Raw genomic sequence first — 25,028 nt, 5'->3', positions numbered from 1 at the left:
TAAGTAAGAAAACAAAGCACAGCCCAGTCTATTTGGGCGTCCTGGTGGGGACTGTAATGGAGCCGGCCGACAGGGGGGAACTGATAAGAGGCGGACAGGGGCTCTGGTAGGAAGATAGACATCAGCGCACACACTGGCAACTAGATGGCTTCACCTGACACATTCACAATGCACTACGAGACCTGGAGCAAGAGGATTGGATTTAGGTGTGTGTGTGTACGTGCGTGTGTGCATATGTGAGAGAGAATGAGAATGGAGCAGATAGACTATGCGAACACGGGGCAGATGTAATGGTGTCACTGTGAGGGCAAACCACGAAAAAAAATGACAAAAATGACAGGAATGAATGATGGAATAGGCGGAAAAAGTGAACAAGTGAAAGAGAGTGGCACAGTCGGAGATAATTGCAGAGTGACAGTCCTTTCATTTCATTTGTTTTTAAATGACACACACCATTAGAGGTCATAATTAATTCTGATTGGCTCGATCCAGTAGCAGGAAACAGGAACAGGAACGTCCTGCTGGCTGACAAAGTGGATCCTGGGTAAATGAGTTCTTGTCTGACGGCATCTGCCTCATTAAAGGGTAATGGGTGAAGAGGTCGCTGGATGTTGACTCTCTCTCCCAACACCATCAACATCCATCCAGGAAAACAGAAACTGATGGATGGTGGAGCTCTAATGGCGGCCATTAATGCCCCATCCAATCACAGCCATCCGTTTCCACTGGATATCCAAATGGGTCTGAGAACAGTCAACGTTTGTCACGCTTAGTGGAACGAGAGGATGGACAAGAATGGGGAGAGGGAGAGAGAGAGGGAGAGAGACAGATAGAAGGGTATAGAGGATTGGAGAGAGGGAGAGGAAGGAGAGGAGAGAGAGAGAGAGTGAGAGAGAGAGAAGGGTGGAGAGGGAGCGAGAGAGAGAGAAAAAAGGGTGGAGAGGGAGGGAGGGAGAGAGAGAAGGGTGGAGAGGGAGGGAGAGAGAGAGAAAAGGGTGGAGAGGGAGGGAGGGAGGGAGGGAGAGAGAGAGAGAGAGAGGGAGAGAGAGAGAGAGAGAGAGAGAGAGAGAGAGAGAGAGAGAGAGAGAGAGAGAGAGAGAGAGAGAGAGAAAAGGGTGGAGAGGGAGAGAGAGGATAAGTGACAGAGAACTAACAGAGGATAAAAAGCCTGTTTGATAAGAAATGTAAGGACGGGAAAAAGGGGATGGAAAGGCGGGAGAGACAGAGAGAAAGAGAGAGTCACATAAATAAGCAAGGAAAAAATGAAAGCAAGCAAGCAAGAAAGAAATAGACAGGGTGTGTGCTTGGGCAGAACCCAGGGAGCTTGTTAGCAAGAGGAGGGAGCTGGAGACTGTCCCAGACACCTGGCCTCACTAGGACCACCATGGGGGTCTCTAACACACACTCACACACCCACACACACACACAGCCCCCCGCTCAGCAGTCTCACTCAGGGAAACAAAGCTGGGCTTAGCAGGCGAGCACTTATCATCAACAATCTGGAGAGAGGGACAGAAGAAAGCGAAATACAGAGAGAGAACGATTGCGAGGAAAGAAATCAAGTATAAAAACATAGACCAAGCCTATGTGACCCCCGAGGCACAAAGGCCCCTGTCCTCAAACACACACACACACATGCACACACACTAACACACTCAAGCACATGCACTGTCACAGGAGGACCCTCCGCCGCCACAGAAGAAGCTAGCAGAGAAGACTCTAGAACAATGACGAGTGTTCCGGGTGTTGTGAGTGTTCCGAGGCCCTCCAGACAGGCCCTCAGGGGAGGACCTGAAGAGCTCCCCTGCTCTGGGTCCAGCCCGGCTCCACCATAGAAGAAAAACAACACAAGAGTCTTCTCACAGGAGCTTACCACAGAAGAGAGGGGTGTGGAGAGCCCCTCATACAGGCCCCGCCAGCCCTTCAGAATTCCACAGGGATGAAACCATGGGAGATGGAGGGAGAGAGTGGAGTGATGGAGAGGGCAGAGGAGGGGAGAAATGGATGCTTTACGAATGTTTTGAAATAGAGGAGAGTGTTTGTAGGAGGGCTGATCAGCCAAGGACCCAGACAGGACAGAGAGGTCAGAAATACCAGAAAACCTTGAATACAGGTAAATAAACATATAAACAAACAACAACAACCAAAAAACTGCTACTGAATATTGGACTCTTTTCACAAACTAATGTTATAGAGAAATCTGAGAAGGATACTTCAAGGAGATTGTCATTAAATAATCAGGCCAGAGGAGTTATGGTACACTTTGCTCATCAGCAGGAGGCCCATGGTCAGCCAGACACACACAGGTGAGTACCCTCAACCTATTTACCAAGCCAGCCGCAAAACACACACACACACACACACACATATGCGCACGTGCGCGCGAACACACATACACTGAATTACATTATTCAAAGCCATATAATCAATCACATATAATCTGATCATATTTGATTCATGATCAAACTAAACAGTAAATCTACCAGCTGAGATGACACTTCTTGATTCATATCCAAATGTATCAGTTCAATCAGCTTCCCCCCACCCCTCATCTCTCCTCCTACCCCCCCTCCCCCTCCCCCCACCCCTCATCTCTCCTCCTACCCCCCCTCCCCCTCCCCCGGCCCTCTCCTTCCCATCATTCTTTCACACTCAACAATTTTTCCTCGTGAGTCCACTTCTTTCCTCCCTCCAACCTTCTCCTCCTTCCATCCCTCTCCTCCCTGCATCCCCCTCCATCCCTCTCCTCCCTGCATCCCCCTCCATCCCTCTCCTCCCTGCATCCCCCTCCTCCCTGCATCCCCCTCCATCCCTCTCCTCCCTGCATCCCCCTCCTCCCTGCATCCCCCTACATCCCTCTCCTCCCTGCATCCCCCTCCATCCCTCTCCTCCCCCCCACCCCATCCGTCTGTAAAATATTACATTTAATCTGAATCTATAAATAGAGCTGATAATTAATCCCGGGGATTTAGACGGCGAGAACCACAGGACTAACAGTTGTTTAGGGGACAGCGGGGTGAGATGAACCAATAACAGGAGGGTGACTGGGGTGCGACAAGATGCAGGGAATATCCATATAAAACAGAGGGGTGGGAGTGGGGGAGTCAGATACAGTTACTAGCTTGCTAGGTGAACAGCTGCTTCCACCACTACGAGATGACCAGGTTAGCCTACACTCACAGGCCTGCTTGCTATCTGCATTATGCTGTTGGCTAGTTGCCGTTAGCAATCTGCTGTTGGCGAGTAGCTGTTGCATGCATGCTTTCAGGGGTTAGCTATAAACATAGAATATCAAGGAATAAAAGAGAGAAGGGGGGTGGAGTCTACTGGACAGAGAGCGATAAGAATAGAAAAGGGGTGGAGGAGTATGATAAGGAAAGGGTGGAGGAGGGGGGGGAGGATGAGAAGGGTTTACATCAGCAGTGTCGGGGGGATTAAAAACACTTGTGTCCAATGGTCAGGCTACATTTTCTTCCCCATAACAACAGGTTACATAAAGTAAGACCATAAACCCAGATACCATAGGATTAGCACAGGCAGTGAGGGTGTTATTAAGCGTATGCGTGTTTGAGAGAGTGTGTGTGTGTCACAAGTTATTTAGATTGCACTGAGGCCACGAGGGAATATGCAACTCTACATTATATTACCAAGAACAGCTACAGTCCTCACAGTAGACCAGCAGAACACGCACACACACACACCAGCATGGTGAGGTCACTCACAAATGGTGTCCATAATGAAGCTTTTTCCACCATCTCTGTTTTACAAACAGAAACTGTGACAGAAGAGCTCTTTAGCTTGGATGGTGAAGTGTTATTACTTCAACAACACGAGCATGCAACACGAGCATGCTTCCCGTTATTGCTGACTGTGTCTGCATCACCTTGGGGCACACTGACAGGGGAGACTGACAGACAGTGAAAGGCAGGAAGATGGACAGACGTCCGGACAGACCTAACAATCACAGTGCACCTGGGTAATTTGTAATTAAACCCCTCCCTCCCTCCTCTCCATATTGTAATTATGTCCCTCTTAAGAGAGCTAATTCATTACACTCACACACTCTATTTAGATCACTGCAAATTCAGTCTAGGTTCACATGATTCAAAAACACACGGGCGGAAAAGAATTGTGTTTTTCTATTAACAGCTTTTCTCTTTCTGGCGCATCCCCATTAAACTTTCCTTCTACTTTTGGGTCAAATTGCTCCAGTTAACAGTTACTTCTCTGATCTCATAGAAAGATGTCCTCTCAAGTCTCTAATATAGGCCACCAAGTTTTGAGATGACGCAAACTGTAAAAACACAGTGTGTGTGTAACAGTGCCAACAGTCCCAACACTCAAACTCCAGACTAAGGACACACACACACACACACACACACACACACACACAGGTCAGAGTGGTCACCCCCTCAGTAAAGCGAGGCAGCTTTTGTTTGCCTTCCGATGGGATCCTTACTCTGAAGTGGCTCATAGCCATTATGTTGAGTGTGTGTGTGTGTGTGTGCTTGTGTATGTATGTGTATGTGTGTGTGTATGTGTGTGTATGCCCTGATGCTACTCTAGCATTCCTGAATACCAATATGGCCAGAGAGAAAAGTTCACCCAGGTTCTCTCTCTCCCTTTCTCTCTCTCATACCACCCCCCTTCCTCCTCTTCAAATTAGTTTTATTTTCTTCCAGATGGTGAGATTAAATTACATAAAAGCTGTCAGCAAGTCCTATTCTCAGCTGCATTCCAAGCCAACACACACACACACACACACGCACACACACGCACACACACGCACACACACACACGCACACACACGCACACACACGCACACACACGCACACACGCACACACACACGCACACACACACTGAGTCCACAAGTCTCTCCATATGTCTTCTCCTCCCTTTCCAAGTATCCCTCACAGGCTCCTATCTTTTGTCATCCAACCCCTCTCTCCATTATTCACTATTCTCCATTCCTTCACGCCATCTCTCTCTCTCTCTCTATTTCTCTCTATTTCTTTCGCTCTATCGTTATCTCTTTCTATTTCTCCACATATCATCCCTCCCATGTCTTAATCGTTATCTCTCTCTTTCCATCTCTCCACATTGTGTGCCTCTGTTTTCTCTGTGCCCCCACACCTCCTCCAGCCTCTTGTTCCTCCCCAGAGTGTAACCACCACAGCTGCTGTCTCACAGTGTGGTCTTGGTGGTGTGCAGCGCTCTAAACCTTCCCCCTTTCCTCCGCCAGCAGAAGGGCTACATAAGGGAATGGGGGTGTAACATACTAAACCTCCCCCTCTGATGGTCTAGCTATAGGGGGTTTGAACACTTCCTCCCTCCCTTCCTGTCACTGCAGACCATGCAGGAGTGTGCAATGCTCTGCTTGCCCCCCCCCACACCCCTACAGCCCCCCCCCACACACACACACACACCTTCACCACCACCCTCCAAACGTCTCTCCTCACAGCTAGAACCTGGTGGTGTGTGCGACGCTCTAATCCTTCCCCCTCCCTAGTAAAGACGCAGGCAGCTGAATGGGGCGTACAACGTATAATCATTCTAATCACCATTGTTTCCAGAAGCGACTGCGTTCAGTCATGGTCTCCCTCTACCCTCATTGCTGGTCCAGAAGTGTTGTTGACTTCGTCGAACTTCACCCCTCTCACCCATAGGTGATGGTTGTCTCTCTATAATCAAACGCAGCTGCATGTTTGAGTTGAAATAGTTTACAAAAGCAAGGCTATATACTGTATATTCATGTTTAGGGTTGAATGCAATAGTGGTTTTGATGTTGTGAGCTTATTTACTGGGACAACAGAGATGCCACTGATGCCTGGACATAGAAGGAGTCATATAGGACCCTTGGATCTTTTTATAGTATATTGGGTTGTGAAAATGGGCCCAGATTAGTGTGTTTGTCTGTCTGTGTGTGCATGTGTGTAAATGAATGTGTTTACGTGTTTGTGTGTGTCAGTGTGTGTTACGGTGGGGGGGGGGGGTGTGTGAGTGTCAGTGTGTGTTACGGTGGGGGGGTGTGTTTGTGTGTGTCAGTGTGTGTTACGGTGGGGGTGTGTGTTTGTGTGTGTCAGTGTGTGTTACGGTGGGGGTGTGTGTTTGTGTGTGTCAGTGTGTGTTACGGTGGGGGTGTGTGTTTGTGTGTGTCAGTGTGTGTTACGGTGGGGGGGTGTGTTTGTGTGTGTCAGTGTGTGTTACGGTGGGGGGGTGTGTTTGTGTGTGTCAGTGTGTGTTACGGTGGGGGTGTGTGTTTGTGTGTGTCAGTGTGTGTTACGGTGGGGGGGTGTGTTTGTGTGTGTCAGTGTGTGTTACGGTGGGGGTGTGTGTTTGTGTGTGTCAGTGTGTGTTACGGTGGGGGGGTGTGTTTGTGTGTGTCAGTGTGTGTTACGGTGGGGGGGGGGGGTGTTTGTGTGTGTCAGTGTGTGTTACGGTGGGGGTGTGTTCATTCTGCTGTCAGAGGAAACAGAAGTTGGAACCCTAGGTGGGCTATCCAATTAAAATTCAAAACTATGTGGTGTGACAAATGTTTAAAAACAGGAAATGTTTTCTGGGAGACTAAAATGATCCATCTGGCTACTCAGCTCTGACTGCTAGGAAGCCAGGGCAGGTTACACAGTTATCACCACAAGATCATTGTCTGTTTCAAGCTTAGACATAGCTGTTGACAATAACAGTGCCTGTCTTCCTATTTCTTGTGCTGTCAGCCAATCCGATAGATGGCTTTGGCAGGACAGGAAGAAGAATGTTCTAGAAGTTAGGAGTGAATAATCATAAACCCCATTAGAAAGACAGGTAGAGAGAGAGAGAGCGATAGAGAGAGAGATAGAGAGAAAGAGAAAGATAGAGAGAAAGATAAGAGACAGAGAGTGTGAGGGTGTTTGTTTGCAGCATGCACAGATGCAGACAACTGAGCCATACGAGTGTTCCTGATTCCTCATGTCTCCTCGGTGGTGCTTGTGTGTGAATGAAGAAAGATGTTTTCCTGATAGACCCGATAGTCTCACGGCCTTCCAGTTATCAAAACATGACTGTCATTCACTGTCAACATCATTTCCTTTTGAAATGCAGCCAACATAACGTTGGGGGCGAAAGAAAGGAAACTAATTAAAGTTTTCTCAAGGACACTGTGTTCATGCAAAGTTATGCACCCAAGCCTGAACACACACACACCAATAAGAGGGAAGGTGTCATGGTAGTTAATAAACAACGATTCCAGTAAAGTCGTGATTGGAACGTTAACTTGAAAGAAGGGGAAGGATGAGAAAAAGAGAGAGAGAAGAAGAGACAGAGAGACTACAGAAAAGCCCAGACAGGCCTGCACACAGACAGAGACAGACAGTGAGACAGAGTGTTAAATAAAGCACTATTCCTCAGAGTCGAAGGATCTCTGAGGCGTGTGTTATGTATTAGAGGTCCTTTAATATCACATTAGAGAGAACCTGGGCCCATCATTCTTCTTCCCTATTGGATAAAGACCCATAGATACGGACCTAGGAGGACCCTGAAAACTACATTTAACCACCACAGAGGAAGATTAACACCCAATGGGAGCACTCCCCCCTCCGACACACCAACCCTGCGATTGGCCTTTTACGACCCCACTGGGCCCGCCTCCCAGGTCCTCTGAGACAGGATGAGGAAAAGAGGAAGACAGGAAATGGTATTATTTAGGGAAAAGGTAATTTCACGGTGATGTGACGATGGAAGGAGAGGCACTCTGGGGAGGCCGGATGATGAAGGAGATATGCTGCGTTTCATAGGAGCTGAGTTCCACCCAACGGAGCCATTAATACACATTTAGAGGGTGTGGAGGTTCTCCTTTGCCCTCCTGACCTGCCGGGTTACGTTCTGGGCTGTAAGGGTCTGGTTCTCATCAGGACATTTTTACAGTCCTGCTGAGGGATAGCAATAGACTTTTCTCTCTGAAGCCTCCCTCCCTCCCCCCGCCCCTCCCCTCCGGATCAGAATCACAGTGTGTTTTAGGATGCCTACTCTTGACTTAGAAGCCTTCCCTCCTCTCCTCTCTGCTCCTCATACCTCCGCTCCTCTCCCCACTACTAACCTCTCCTCTCCTTTCATTTCTTCCATCTTCTCCCCTTCCCTCAATCCCCCCCCCCCCCCCCTTCTAACATGATTACGTCCATTTGCTACCCCGCAGCAGATGCTTATGAGCAGAGCTGAGAGGGACATCCATCTAGGACCCCGCACCATCAGCTCAGAGGAGAGGAGAGCGGGATGGAGAGAGGAGAGGAGGGAAGGGAGGAGAGAGAGGGAGAGAGAGCGAGGAGTAGAGTAGAGGAGACGCGGAGAGGCTACAGGGAGTAGCATGGAGAAGGAGGAGGAGAGGCGGGAAGGAGCAGAAATTGAGTTTTGATAATGGAGGACATCCATTTGCTGAGCTTGGTACAGAGACGGAGAGAGGCACCCAAACAGAACACTGTGATGACCCTCTGTACACACGCGCGCGTGTCTGTGTGTGTGCGCGCGCTGTAAACTCTGAAAGATTGAGACAGTGTATATGTATTACAGTGTCGTTACGACCGGAGATCATGCTGGAAGGCATGGATGCTACGTGACAGCATACTTCATACCATGCTTCAGGCACGGCCGACCAGGGAAAACAGACCAAAGTGTGGAAAAGCAACAAAAATTATAAACAGGTACGTGTGTGTGTGTGTGAGATGAGTCTGTGTTTGTGTGTGTCATAAGTGTGTGTACGCATACAATGTGTTTGTGTGTATGTGTGTGTGTGTGTTTGGCTCGGCGATTGAGAAGTTAAACGTCTAAAGTGACAACAGGCCCTTTAATTACCAACAAGGGGAATGTTGTGTAGAGGCTGTGTGTGTGTGTGTGTGCTGTGGAGGGCCTCACCAGCTTCCAAATGCCATCAGACTCACAGGGGACCAGCGGAAAGCTGGGGAACCCTAAACACTGAAAAACTGTGGATGTCAACACTACTGCAAGGACAACAACATACATCATCTCTCGCCAGTTAGGGTTTTACCACAACAAGCTGTCTGCCGTCGCAGAGGAAAGGGCAGGGAGAGGAGAGGAGGAGAGGAGGAGGAGAGGAGGAAAGGAGGAAAGGAGGAAAGGAGGAGGAAAGGAGGAAAGGAGGAAAGGAGGAGGAAATAGGAGGACGAGGGAAGGGGTGAGAGTAAAATGTAGAGAAATATTCACGTTCAGCTGTTCCTCGCTCCTTCCTCTCCTTCAACAGGAATCAAATCAAATCAGAAAATAGCTTGAACCAAAAGTAAAATCGAAATACCCATTCTAATGTTCAGAGAGACAATCAAAGTAAAGCAGTCCTGGCCCACAGCAGACAGGAAGTTGAGACGGAAACCAACTTCTGATCAGCTCAACAGCCCACACGCTGGGCTAATCAGAACACTCACCTCACCTCCGCCACACTGCAGGAGGGCCCACACACACATCCACACATATACACACTGCGAGTCAAGAAAGGAGTGTGTATGGCAGCAAGGGGGCCATATATATCCTGACTCTATAATCATACACACTCCTTTCTTGGCCTGCCCCTAGCCATTAGGGACAAAATTGTTCGGAGTAGTGAGCATAGACATAGAAGATGGAGGAGAGTGGAAAAGAGGAGAGGAGGAAAGGAGGCAAGGAGAGGATAAGAGGGAAGGGAAGTACTAAGACTAGCACTTCTATCTTATTTAAATACTTTTAAGATGTCAACAGGCAGATAATTCATGACAAGAGAGAAAGAAAGAGAGACCCTTGTCAGGGTAGCCTGGGAAAAGGATTTCATCTTGTAAGACGAGAGAAAGAGAGGGATTGAGGGAGAGAAAAAGAGAGGATAGACAGAGGGGCCAGAGGAGAAGAGGAGCGCTGATGAAACAGTGTTGAAAGCTTCTGAACCACAGACGCTCCATCCACCTCACACACACACACACACTGCTGTCTTTCCTGCTGCGCCATCATGTATCTCCCTCCTAATTTCATTTGAGAGCACTTTGTAGGGGAATGCTAATCTGTCACATGCCGATTTAGAGATACACACACACCTTTATATGTCCAATCCCCGGTAGCCATTAGGAGAGGTGTCGTTGGGGTCTCGAATTACATTTGCATGTGGCCCTATCATATGTCACGCTGCGGTTGGTCAACGGGCAGGGGTACGAGGGACAGCGGGGCACAGTGATTGGTTGATGGGTCGGGGTGAGAAGGGGTGTGGTGAGAAGGTCACAAACTTCTCGATGGAGGAGACCAAGAGGGATGAAAGAATAGATTCAGCGGTATGCAAACCCAGGTAGGGGGTGAGAAGGGTGAGAACAGAAGGAAGGAGGGATGGAGGGAGGGAGAGTGCAGTTAGAGGGGTAATTGAGCCTGCTGTGATAATGGCAGAATGACGACTGCTATGGCGACTCCACCAGGGGCAATTTAGATAGACAATAAAAACCTGAAACCATGATGGGCACACATGCTGATACATACACACAGAAACAGACAGATACACACACACACACAGGCTGAAACATGCACGCCTGTATGCTGACACACACACAGATCTAGATGAGCACACGCAGAAAACTGAAACACACACACACAGATTGACGTAAGTGCAGACACACACACACACACACACAGATACACAGAAAAGAGTGTGCACCCACACACACCCACCTGTCATTTTTGCTCTCCAACAACCAAAGCCAAGCTGTGTGTAGGGGGGGGGGAGATGGTGTGTGTGTGTGTGTGTGTGTGTAAGGGTCTGCTGGTCTCTGGGCTACACATTAATGAACAGGGATGCATGATCATTCCATGTGCTGTGTGTTACAGTCTGAATGTGTGTGACACCTGGTCTGCCTCAAACCTTCATTATTCATGTTCACACTCCTCCAGTCTGCCCTTTCCTCTCACCACCCACCCAGCCTGTCAGCTGGTCACACCTTCAGCCAATCAACAGGAAGATGGATGTTGAAGTGAGGACAGAACTGGCGCCAAACGACCTGAATCTGGCGAGAGACAGACCATGCGCAACAGTCTGGAGTATTCTTTAAACGTGGTTCAGTGTTGCACTGCTGTTGTTGTTTAATAGCTGATCTCTGTTCTTGGAACAAATCTCATATCCAGGTCATAGACACCTTATGGTTCACACACGAGGTATATGACACGACTTTACGAGAAACGTCCTGGTTAATGTTACGTTGATTGAAGATGCGGTTCTCAGCCTCTCTTTCTGTCTCTCCTACGCCTCCCCCCCCCCTCCCTCCTCCCTGCTGTCTTTCCTGGCTGTGTTCAACCAAGTACATCACCCTGTTATCAAGCCACCAACATGCTCTATTTGACTTACTGATTAAACTACTATCACAAACACACTCACACGCATATGCAGGTCAGAGAGACACAGATCTGTTTACCAAAACACACAGAACCAAGTCCCAGTGAGTCGGGGAGGTTGTTTGATCACATGTTTGGAGGGAAAACAGTTTTAAAGATAATTCCCAAACGGCGCCATTAGACCATAGTGGTTCTCAAACTTCCTGGAAAGTCACAGTGAAATGGTGCCCAGGACGGAGAATTTACAAGTGTGTGCAAACACACCGTCAACACATGAAGAGTGTGCAAACACGCTGGTTTATCAAGGAGGATAACCACTCATTCTTCCTTTTTTAGGTCTTCAGTCAGTGGAACATGTGTTAACCTGCTAAGCTAAAGGCTGGGCTTCTGAATAGGTTTTCCGGACCACCCTCTTTCATACAGACATCAATATAAACCTCTGCCTTTCTATATATGGCTCATAGACTTAAGTTCTAATGGAGTTCAAAGAGAGAAAAAGACAAGATCTCATTTCAGATTGAGAGAAAGGTGCTTATTAGCATGTTGATGCAGAAAGGAGAGAACAGTAATCCTCTGAGACGACGAGAGTTCAACTGAAACACACACACACACTTGTGCACAAACACTCACGAACAAACTCTCTCACACACATACATTCGCAACAGCTTTTCCTGTCTATACCCCCTCCTATCTCCCTCTCTCTCCTTCCCAACACTCTCTCTCATTAAGCCGATGGGAAACTCCAGCGGCCGATCAATGTTTTCATTTTTCAAGTGCTTGTATCCATTAGTCGGGCCTGGCTCCATCCATCAAGACAGTTGTGCTCGGCTTTGGGGGCCCGTCGCCTTAACAAGTAGGCAGCTCGATATGCAAGATGTGTGACACTCCATCTCAATAAGCACCATCAGGCCTCTTTTCTTTTGGTCCCTGTGTGCATTTCTCTGGTTCACTGTCTAGTTTTGATCTCATTCTGCAGCCCCCCTCCTCCCTCACTCCTCCTCTCTCTTTCTCCCTCTTCTGCTCTCACCCCATCTCTCTCTCTCTCTCTCTCTCTCTCTCTCTCTCTCTCTCTCTCTCTCTCTCTCTCTCTCTCTCTCTCTTCTGCTCCCACCCCATCGCTCTCTTTCTTTCTCTCCCTCTCCCTTTCTTTTTCCCCTTATCTGACCCTCTCTGTCCTCTCCTCCTTCTGTCTGACTGTTCCTGCCACAACACAGTATTTGAGCCAGCTGACATTTGGTTTCTCTCCATCACTCTGCTGGCTTCTCTCCTCGTACCCGTTTAGAAATGATTGAAATTATAAATGAAATTATACCTGCAATTCAGCTCACTCAAAACGTAGAGAGAACACTCTTCCATCCTTCGCGGTTTTGTGTACAAGAGTCAAAGAGAAAGAGGGAGAGAGAGAAAGGGATAGAGAAAGAGATGGGAAGCAAGAGAGAAAGATATATATATATATATAAGAGTCAGAGAGACAGAAAGAAGAAAGTGCAATTTTAATCATTTTTAACTGAAAACTCATAAAGAAGAAAATTGATAATACACTATTTAAGACTCCCTCCCAATATTGCTATTAGGCAGGCAATCATTACAGAATTTGAGTGATTGTCTTTACACTTTTCTATTTTATTCTTTTGACATTCATTAATGGAGAAAAAGAAACAAAGCAGACCGAAACAGCTATGAATGATTCCAAACTCTGAATGAATGAGGTTCTATGACAGCTAACCAATTAAAGTTAGTTAAATCTAATCACACTCAAAATCCACTTCCTCTCAAACTACTCGATTCTATCCAATGATACGAGGGATACAATGAACAATAGCAGGGCCAATCAGGGGTCACATCCTAATGGCTAATTATGTTATGATTTACTCATCTGGTTTAAGAGTAGCCCACAGACACAGTGGTGTGTGCGTGTGTGTGTGTGTGTGTGTATGAGAGAGAGGGAGAAAAAGAGAGACCATTAGAACTACAATGGCATGTTGAGCTTTAGCTGTTGAAGACAAACCTCTCCAAGGAACAATTCCCCTGCCTCCCTGCCCCCGCAACAAACAAACAAACAAACAATGTCAAAGGTCATGGTAATGTATAGCTAGTACTGCCTATATCAGTGGTGATCACTCACTCTACCTTAATGAACAATGTTGTTCAGTGTTTTAGGTTCATACAAGGTTTAATTGCATACAAGGGAATTAGTTATTAATTAGTACTCCTAAGGAACATTCTAAAACGTTTCATAAAACAAACAAACAACAATCCCAAGTTCTAAATAATTAAAAAAAAATAGTTATCTTGAGTTCAGTAGGGCTCAGTGAGGGATCACTATAATCACATGAAATTAGCAGTTGCCTATCATAACACACACATTCGATTGGGGCCAACAGCCAATCATAAACACCCGTTTGTGAAGAATAGCAACATGAGAGCACACACGCACGCCAACACACAGGCCCATTTGCCTTCAGTGGTGGCACACATGGTCGTGACATCATGTGTGTTTAAAGACATACATCATTTCCTTCCAGCTGGCGGAGCAGGAAACTGGAGGTGGAGTATTACCAAACAAAGGTGAGTGAGTGAGAGAAAAATACAGAGAGCGAGAGAGAGAGAAAGACAGGGAGAGACAGAGAGGGAGAGAGAGAGAGGGAGAGAGAGAGACAAAGTGAGATGAGGCGTACAATGAAAGTAGAAGAGTGCAGTGTTCTAGAACACTGGTGTAGAAATATGACAGAGAAGAACAGCCATGACAGAGATAATATGGAATCTGCTTCAACACCATAGAAATATGACTTCGAAGATCAAATCCGCCAGACCAGAGAGGGAGGTCATCCACAGTATTTCTCTCTCTCTATTTCTCTGTTAGCACATAGTCAGTGGAGGAGGAGAAGAAGGGGAGAGGTGGATGAGTGGTGAAAGGGATGAGCATTTGTGTGTGCCCGTTTGTCATAGTGTGTGTGTGCGCATGCCTGTGTGTGTGTGTGTTTATGCCTGTGTGTTCATGCCTGCATGTGCACGTGTGTGCATCAGTGTGTGTGTGTGTGTGTGTGTGTGTGTGTGTGTGTGTGTGAATGTGTGCGCCTGTGCATGCCTCATTACTCCTGATCATGGCTCCACCAGGCTGACCAACCCCGCCTGAGGTTGGTCGTGGCTGGCCGGCTCTGCTCTCTGTCAATACGGACCCCACCTCTCCATTGGCTAACTAACTATGCCAGCACTCATGAAGTATATAATCAATAATAACATCTAGAAAGTCAATACAAGACATCTTATACACCACATCAACATTTAGATACAGTTTTTCCCCACTTATTTAAATAAAGAATCAAATACATTCTGTTGTATTTCCCTGCTGTTCCGTCACAAAAGATGGATTCTGCAACGCTTTAGAAACACAAAAGCAGTGCAAAAGGAAAAAAGGTTTTTGGGGAAAACCTTCCAAAAAAACAAGAATTTGGGTGCTGAAAGGGAAATATACGGGGAGAGCGAGGGAGAGCGAGGGAGTGAGAGAGAAAGGTGGAAAGTGACAGAGAGGGAGAGAGGGAAAAGGAGAGAGAGCGCGAACGAGAGAGAGAGAAAAAGAGAGAGAGCGAGAGAGAGAGATGAGGAGTGTCAAGCAACGAGAGACTTTTTTTCTTTCCGTGTTCACGCCCAGTATGATTGTACTCACACACAAACACACACACCGATTTTCAGATAAACACAAACTTGTCACACTGAGCCCAAATCACTTCTGGATGGACAGTGGGCTACAGACAATCAGTTCGCTTTTTTCGTTTTATGTTTTTTTTGTCACCGACTCCAGATTTCACACTTTCCCAGAAAAAGACAAATTGATACAAATCAATTTGCAGCAAACAGCAAACTCAACACCAATTTGTTTGTAGTCGTGAGGTGAAAACAGCATTAAGGACCAACACAAACAGCTGAGTAAGAAATATACATAAATATCTGGATAATCCTCTGTTGTACGGAAACATACTTTAGTTTTAAAGAGAGACTTCGGAAAAATAAACACATGGTAAGTATTTTTTGTGTCGAGCATAATGGCACACTTTTAGCTGCCGATGAGGGAGGGCAAGAGGACTATGAATATTTCATGGGGTTCATGGGGAAAGGTAATTGGCTGCTGTTTGGAAGGAGACAAAAACATGCAGAGAGGTTGGGAACAGACCATCACCCGAGAGAGAGGGAGAGATAGAGAGAGATAGAGAGAGAGAGAGAGAGAGAGAGAGAGAGAGAGAGAGAGAGAGAGAGAGAGAGAGAGAGAGAGAGAGAGAGAGAGAGAGAGGGTGGGGGGGGGGGGGGCGGGGGGGGGGGGAGACAGAGAGGGAGAGATAAAGATTGTGTTTGTGTGTTCTCTCTAATCCCATTGAAGTACCCTCTGCCTTTAACCTGTAATATATAAACTGAAAGAGGAAGGATGGAAAGATGGAGTGTTTACAAAACTGGTAAATTAAAAAGAGACATTACAGAGGCTGAATCAAGGTAAAACACACACACTAAATCACTCGTAGCTGTGTCATCTAACTGTATAAACACCAGATAGTTCGTTTGAGAACACTTTACAGTCTAAAACCATTATGCAGGTCTACAGCACATCATCTGGTCTGGAACCCATCAGCTGGTTTAGACAGTATTGAGTTTGTAAACCAACATTAAAGTGACTTGTAGATAGTTGTTGGATCAGCCTGCAGAATGGAGCAGTATGCAAATGCATGAGTAGGCTCTGAGTGTTACAGCAGGTGTGTGTGTGTGCGTGTGATCGTGCGCGCACATTTTGCAGAAAGTCAAAATAACATCTCCCACAGCTGCCTTTCATTAAGGCTCACATGCTGCTATCATAACAATTCAGTTCGCCTTGGGGGGCAACTTTGTGTGTGTGTGTCTGTGTCTGTGTGTGTCTGTGTGTGTCTGTGTCTGTGTGTGTCTGTGTGTGTCTGTGTGTGAACGGGAAACACCTCAGTGCATCACAAACATAGTTCACCTTTTGCCTTCCCTATTTTCGCGTGTCTGCCTGAAATGTTGTGATTACCAACTTCATCCATGCACGGACACACCCACATCCACACCCACACACACACAGGCGTACAGTGTGACAAGAAGCAATGCAGAACCAGTGAGCGGAGTTGAGGTGTCCTGCTTTCATCTATGCTATCTCATCGCATGTGCACTCAAGTCAGTGAGCCAGGATGAGTGGATGCAAGGCTTGCCGTGGTGGCATCTACACACACACACACACACACACAGACACAGACATGCGCGTGCACACACACACACTGCCTGTGTTTCAGCATGGCTGGGGTGCAATGAGCCTGCAGTGCTTCTACACGCTACCCCGGCAGAGAGAGAGGGGGCCGAGCGGCCTTGACCATGCTCTGCTCACACACCACATTTAACACCCTGCTCATTCAGCCCTGTGTGTGTGTGTGTGTGTGTGTGTGTGTGTGTGTGTGTGTGTGTGTGTGTGTGTGTGTGTGTGTGTGTGTGTGTGTGTGTGTGTGTGTGTGTGGGTGTGTGTGTGTGTATGCGCGTGCATGGTCCTGGTTTCTGTGACTACTGGTGGTGATTCCCTTACGGATGGCCAGGTTTAAAACACAATAGGATAACTCATACACGGGCACAAACAGAATTCTCACTTTGCTGTCTGTCGTTGTAGTTTTGGGTTGGTGTGTATGAGTGTGTGTGTTCTTGTTACAATTCTGCTGAGTGAACGTATCTATGAAGAGTCCTCATAATTAAGTATGAAACTGAAATCAAACTAATTGAGGTAAAACAGAGGGGACTTACAACCAGATGGTGGCTACAACTCTGGCTTGATGCTTTGCGTGTGTACGCATGTGTGTGTGTGTGGGGGTGTGTGTGTTTGCGCGTGGTTTTGTTAACATCATTAAGGTTACAAATGATACCTTCTCCTACATAGACCCACCCCAACCTACGCACATGTCACTCTTACACAAACACACGTCACTCTCTCTTTCTCACACACACATAGACACACACACACACACACAAACGCACACCAATCACTCAGACGTCTGTCACAGAGGTTTTAAAGGATCCATGCTGCCTACATAAGGAAACAAATGACACTTCAGTCCAGTAAAGTGTTCCTATCAATCACACTGGAGGCTAATGGGAAATAATAAAATCTGAGTTTTTGGACACAGGGGGCTTGAGGGCTTCTGCATCAGAAATTGATTACGGACGCACTTCAGATGAGTTTGACCCCCTCCGCCCCCCCCCCCCCCCACACACACACACACACACACACACCACCCACCCCCCAGACTTCCAGCATTAGTATCCTAGTACAGGGAAACCATTTGTCTGAATTACCAGGGTACAACATTGGCCTCATAAAGATAATGCTGCCCCCTCTGAAGACAAAATGAAGCACAAGAGTCACAGTCAGCCGTGCTCCCTCTCCCTCCCTGGACGCACACTCAGCCGTGCTCCCTCTCCCTCCCTGGACGCACACTCAGCCGTGCTCCCTCTCCCTCCCTGGACGCACACTCAGCCGTGCTCCCTCTCCCTCCCTGGACGCACACTCAGCCGTGCTCCCTCTCCCTCCCTGGACGCACACTCAGCCGTGCTCCCTCTCCCTCCCTGGACGCACACTCAGCCGTGCTCCCTCTCCCTCCCTGGACGCACACTCAGCCGTGCTCCCTCTCCCTCCCTGGACGCACACTCAGCCGTGCTCCCTCTCCCTCCCTGGACGCACACTCAGCCGTGCTCCCTCTCCCTCCCTGGACGCACACTCAAAGGAAACGGACTCCATTTGTTATCCAGACCGTTATTTTTAATATAGTAGAATTCCAAAAGAATTCTAAATCTTAGAAAGTAAGATTTTGCCCTGGAGTTATATAAACATTTACATTTGAGGCTACAGGACCATTTTACACCTCTATTCATTTTCCTAACACATTGCTAAATATACGCAGCGGTGGCCGAACAAGAAGCTCTGGTAAAAATCCGCCAGTACACCCACTGGATGCCACTCATCCCAGAGGGCCGTGTTTGACGTAATATGTTTGGTTTGAATGGTGTGCAGCGGATAGCTGTAGAGTAGATAGGGAGCAGCCAAACTGTGACGTTTACAGTTCCCTCAGAGAGGACGGGGCTATTCTACCCGGCGACAGCACAGGGGCCTATGCTTTTCAGAACACTACGGACCAGCACTAACACAACCAAGGTTACTGCCAACTATACACAATACACCTTCGGTGTCACTCTCTCTTTCTAAATAGTAGACTAGAAGTAAGTCTCATGACAACAAAATAATCAGGGAGGAGTATTGAGAACGATGTATTCATTTAAAATGTTGTAGTGCATGTGACAAGGATGTTAACGTCTTCTCTCTCATGAGGTAGATAAAAATCATCGAGCTACACCTGGTCTCAGGTTAAGATCCCCACACTTGATAGTCACATCGTAAAGGAAATAGCATGAAAAGTGCGCATACAGGACTGACGATGGCCGGGTTTCCCAGATTCGTTAAGAAGCTCTTAACGCTAAGAGCTTCTTAGGAGCGTTCTGAAGCTCTTAGCGTTAAGAGCTTCTTAACGAATCTGGGAAACCCGGCCAATGTTTCAACCACAAAGTGTTTCATCCAGGGGTGTGTATGTACATATTAGCTATGACATATTCATAGCCTACATACATTATTTTAGTTATAACTATAAATCGATAACTATTTCTCTATAACGTTCCATCTCTGCTCTGTCTGTCTATCTCTCCTATCTTTCTCACTCCCCTTTCTTTATCCCTCTCTCTCTCCCCCCCTCTCTCTGTCTGTCTCTCTCTCTCTCATTGTGAATAGATTATAGTCCCGATTCTCCTCACCATGGACATGATTACATGCACAGTACAGGCAACTGTACTCCCCTGTCTATATTGAGGGTCTACCAAGGCTATCATCTACTCTACTGCTAACACATTGTCTTTGATTGACTGATCGATCTATTGACTGCATCCAACACACAGTACACAATATATATGTATATATACACATACAAATGTTGACTGTAAACTGTATACAAGGGCCAGGACATGCAGGCAAAAATTAAATTAGTTCTACAACCATTAATTATTGAAATAATTATTATTCTAAAAATATTGACTAAGTGCATGACAATTCCATACATATATTTCCAAGTTCAAATAAGGATAAACTGAATAGCATCAATCTAGGCCCATTATCCTAAAATGCCTTTAAATATATATATATTTTTTATATTCTACATAGGCTCGTTTCGTGGTCTTTGTTATTTCACTAGACCAGTCTAGGCCTATGTTTTTGTAACAAAAATAAATGTTCCTTAAATAACCACGCTCATTCTGTGAAAACGTGTCCTATGCTTGAAACCAACAGAAAGATCATCAAGCTCCGATAACACCAATCTAACAAAGTGCATGCATCGGCCTTCTAACGATAAAGCGTCATTTATATTATGACAATAAATAGGTTTGAAATTATATAATTATTTCCGTTGCCTAGCACGCCGTGTTTAATCAACGGGTACCGGGTACAGTAGATCCCGGGGCATCTCGGTCATGTAGGCTAGCCCTACTGTATACACTGGAGCAAAGAGGATATCACACAACGTATCACCGACACACTATCAGCACACAAGCGACCACGGCACATGGTGACAATGAAATACTGGCTGCATTAAGGAACGGAACCCTAAACCCGTTCAACGTATAAGCTCTCCTGGTGAAGTCACGTCGTTGACACCGTTCCCGTTTGACAAAGCTTAAGGGAGAAAAAACGGCTGGATAAAACGTGCGGAATCTCGTTTTATAGTACGCAAACACGGAACCATGCAGTCCACAGTTGTTATCCCAAAAGTAGACCATCAATTATTATTTTGCGTGTTTCCGGATACAACACAGTCAATCGCACAGACACATAAAGCCACATAATGGGATGCATAGGCTAAATTACAGTGGTTGTAGCACATCATTTTTGCTCAAGTAGCCTATTAGTATCATTGTGAAGTGAGGCTAGCACTCTTCAAAAAGTTGAATGAGATTTTTTTTTTTACCTTCAACTTAAATAGGCCAAGTCAACAAACAATCCTGTCAAGGTTGAAACAAACAAAAACAAAAAAACACGTAAAAACAGTAAACGGCTTTAATTAAACTAAAGTAGAGACAAGAAGGCAGGCAAAAATGCCATTATTTCCCTGTTGAAAGCGTATATTTTTGCTAATGCGGTGCAGGTGCTCAGAGGACAGTGAACTTTTAACAGCAGGCAACAGCCTTACAGACAAAACGCTACATACAAAATAACGACCAAAATACCCGTTACGTTTCACACTTTAAATAGTGTTTGCTTAAAACATACTAGCCTATGCAATCAACTTCAACAAAGTCCGTGTTTGTTTGGTGTTCTTAGTTTGTCCCAAAGAACATATTCCTGACATTTGCGCATGTATAAACGCAAAACTGAAGAGCATCTGTCGTTACTTTTGACATTTTTATGTCACATTTGTGTCGTTGATACAGTTTGTAATAGCCTATACAAAACTAAATAGATATGTCTCTTACCTGGTGTTGTGTTGTTTAGCATTCCATTCTCCAGAACCGCTGTCAAAACTTCACCAGAGGAGGGTTCAACTTCTAGGCAATACCGCGACGTCGTCGTTTGGTTTTCTGAATGAAATAGTAAAAGTGTGCAGTAATGAAACAAAGTCTTCCGCTATTACAGTATCACTCCAGATCTTTATCAAAACGTTATAGTCCCGTAGCTGAACGGATTGTGTAAAGAAAAGATGAGGAACTGTGGTGGTGTCGTCGTTCCGTTGACAGATTTCTCAGAGGCGAGAGAGAAAAGGTTCGCGGTGACCGCTTGCGACAGAGGACAGCGCAATGGAAGCGTAGGACTTGCGGACGGAGCGCGCTAGAAGTGACAGACACACATGTGTAACTGATGAGGACCCTACCAACCGCCGACTAACGAAAACAGAGGGAGATCGAGTTACAAACGGCAATCTGCCTCCGTTAACGACCACCGCCGCCGCCGTTCACTCTCTGCGATTCAATCAGAACGATAGGAAAGCACCATATCTCCCTCTCTCAGTGTCTGTCCCGAGTCACGAAGTGAGTCACCGATTTCCAAAGCAAAGTGACGGTCACTAAACCGCTCCAGTAGCGCTGTGTGCCCAGTGTGAGCGGTAAAGCGTCTTTCCCTTTTTCATCACCGGGAGATGTAGGGTTCCACCGTTCCCCCTGCTGCGCTGTCAGTTGCTTACGTCTATCTAGTACTATATCGGTAATCATTTACGGGTCACCCATGGCTGGCGCCCGTATTGTGATGAATGACTTCTTAGCTGCTCGTCGCCGTTGATGAAGACATCTGCGAGAGGCAGATTACACAGAAAGTTAATGGGTTTTAAGGCTTCATTAGCTACCGTTGGGAGATTTTGGCACGTGTAGGGACAGTAGACTCCTAAATTGTATTGGCTAGTAAGCTACCATCACCGGGGCAATCAGCAGTAGAGGACATAGGCTACTAACCTATAGGCTTCCTATGGCCCATATTTAGGATATAAGTTTAAACGGTGACAAGTGGACAAGTGGCGTCCTTGTAGGCAAATTGTATGGAAATTATAGCTTCAAATTTTAGGATTGTGCAGTAGGCAGGTCAACTATAATTTAATATAATTATTTCAAGTATTTAAACGAAACTGCGGTACTCCTGCGATAGTACAGCTATCACTGCCAGATCAAATCAAGGTGTGAGTACATGCTGGCCTACTCTTTACAATCAACACTTTGATTAAAATAAAATTAATATAAATGAGAAATACAAAAAAAGTGTGTATCGATTCAAAAAAAAAATCTCAGTTATAATTGTATAGGACTATATTGTACGCCTACATATACGTACACTGTATGGTATATGTATGTATATAATAAATCATAATTATGTACAGGAGTCTAAAGCCCCTCACCTGTGGGCTAGACTTCCCCAGTGGTACTGTGTCTCATCCATGCTCCAATACCAACTATCTATCTATGTATCTATCTATGTATCTATCTGAATGTCTGCAGAGTGCGAATTATACAATGACAATGGGGGGGGTCAACTTCTACTCCAGGGCGTAAAGTAATATTTACGATTACAGGTAAGCACAATATATAAATGTATCGACCCCCCCGACCTGTTGTTTTTACCTCTTTTGGGGGGGTCCAAGTCTTAATTAAGGGGGTCAAACCCCCGCGTAATTCACACTGTCTGTCTGTCTGTTTATCTATTGGTCTATCAGTCTATCGGTCTATTGGTCTATCAGTCTATCGGTCTATTGGACTATCTATCATATGATCTTACCAGCAGCACTATGAAAGACTGTAGAGGTGAGCTGACATGCATGAATGGTTATGTTGCAACACTGTATGTGTGTTTGTGTGTATGGACATCTGTGTGTGTGTGTGTGTGTGTGTTTGCCTTCCCAGGACTACAAGAACCTGATCATGTTTTTACTGGAGCTCATGAAACTGAAAACCTGGTTCAGGCTATTACGACCTTGCAGACCTACACATGTGCATGCACACACACACACACACACACACACACACACACACACACACACACACACACACACACACACACACACACACACACACACACACACTCAGATACACAAACAAATACAGCAAGAAATACCAGTGAGGAGACATGGCCTGCTCCTAAAGTTTTAACAAGCTTTGCCCTTACCACCTTATAAAGTCCCCCCTCAGAGAATGAGAACAAGAGAGAAAGAGAAAGAACCTTTACCGGTGAAGACACCTCTTAATCTACTCTTACTCTTGGGTAGGCTAGACAGGAGTGGAAGAGGGAGAGGAGAAGGAATGAAAGGAGTAGGCTGGAGAGAGGCACAGCCTTGCACCAAAACTAGCCACTCAGCCTGTGCCTGTGGGGTACGTGAGTGTGTGGTAAGACAGAAAGAGAGAGAATGTGCATGTCCATCGTGTTCCAACCCATTCCTATGTGTGTGTGTGTGTGCGCGCGTGTGTGTGTTTGTGCGTGTGTGGAGACATGGCTGAGTAACATTAGGATTGATTGTACCATCCTAACCAGTGTCACGGCCTAGTATGAGACATGGCCTGGGCTGGAAACAGTCCATTTGAAAAGATAACACTTCCTGTAGCCATGTCAGAACAGGGAGGTTAACCACACACACACACGGACATGCAGAATAGACGTTCTTCTCCAGTTCATTTTTTTTTAATTTATAAATAATTGGAATACAATAAATAGGTAAGGTGTAAAGCTACATAATGATATATGTGTATTACTGTTAATGTTTTTATGAGATTTAGAAGAATTAATACCCCAAAACATATTTTGTGTATTTTTGTTAGCATTTTATTTATTTTCTTTGTCTTTTGTTATATTTTATTTACTGATTTTATTGCTGAATTCATGGTTTATTATTTTAAAAACTCAGCTTGTGTCTTTTATTTCCTTGGATGTATTATTCATTTATAAAAGAAAAAAAAACTTGAAAAGGCGGTTGTCGTTGGAAACCAGGGCGTGTAAAGACAGCGTAACAACCCACAGGGGGAGGAGAGCAGAGGGGGAGATAGTAACACATTGAGGGGAGAGTGTGTGTGGGAGGGTAATAGTTAGCATTTTCACAGTGGGGAAACCCAGTCTGAAGCGTTTGAAACTGGCTCAGTATTTTCTACTCATTGATTGTTTTGTTTTTTTACTTCCAAAATATCAATGCCACACATTTTACCTTTGAAGTTCTATTTTGTTAGTTTTCCCCCCTATGTTTTAATGCGGAATAATTTTCTCTTTGAATAGCACAACCAAGATGCTGACTGTTATAATAATAATGTTTTAATATCACTTGCTGAAACTACTGATAAAACCTTATAACATATAGGACAGTGTCATTATCACAGCCTTGATTAAAGCCTTTTTTGGGAGTAAAATAAATATTCAGCAACAAAAAACTTTGAATTTTTTATGTCTAACTTGTTCTTAATGTTCTAGGTCAGAAAAATTATTTCAATAATTGATCAATCATGCTGTGAAAATGAAACGAGATATGAGAAAAATATCAAGATACAACAGTTCCACCCTGGCAGGGTGTCGACATCATCTCTGTCTTTTCAACCTCGTTTTAATCCAACCCTGAACCTAGCAGGGACTGCAGCCGGAGGGGGAGTGGGAGGATGTGTACGGGCTTTATGAAATAAAAAGCTATTTTTCCCTTTTGTCATGCTCCTTCCCTAAACCTTCTCGTAACTCTCTCACGCTGGTCTTTACTTTTTCTGTCAAAACCACACACACACACACACACGTACACGCACGCACTCCCCACATCTTGGGGGATATTTTTCAACCAAAACGATGTAGATTTATTCCCCCACAGAGAAACCAAGAAAGAGAAACGGACAGAGAGACAGACAGACAACCCCCGGGAGAGACCCACAGACAGGCAGACAGTGACATGTGCTGGTTCCAGTACATAGACCAGTCCCACAGCAACCTCGTACTGAAGGAATCAAGGTCTCGGTTCCAGTACATAGTCTGGTCCCAGTGCAGGCACCATGAACAGCACTGTGTAGACTGTTGGGTTGTGTGCTCAGGGAGATAACCCAGGACGTATACTGGTCCTGGAAGTGTGTCTGGCTGAAGGCTGGGGGCATGACTCTGCGCTGTGTGAGCTGACCTGAGAGGAGCATATGTTTG

At 45.8% G+C, this 25,028-nt stretch overlaps 1 protein-coding gene across 1 annotated transcript in view; it reads right to left on the bottom strand.

Moving 5' to 3' along the window:
* The window catches only part of LOC134033921 (teneurin-3), a 111,538-nt gene extending 89,962 nt beyond the window's left edge, over positions 1-21,576 (bottom strand). Inside the window, exon 1 of the mRNA XM_062478204.1 lies at positions 20,870-21,576. The gene's annotated coding sequence lies outside the window, so the exon portion shown is untranslated. The remainder of the gene's footprint in view (positions 1-20,869) is intronic.
* Positions 21,577-25,028: the final 3,452 nt, after the last annotated feature.

This window comes from Osmerus eperlanus, chromosome 14 (assembly GCF_963692335.1).
Source record: "Osmerus eperlanus chromosome 14, fOsmEpe2.1, whole genome shotgun sequence".
NCBI lineage: Eukaryota > Metazoa > Chordata > Actinopteri > Osmeriformes > Osmeridae > Osmerus > Osmerus eperlanus.
The sequence above is the reverse complement of the archived record's forward strand: the minus strand, read 5'-3'. Positions and strand labels throughout refer to the sequence as shown.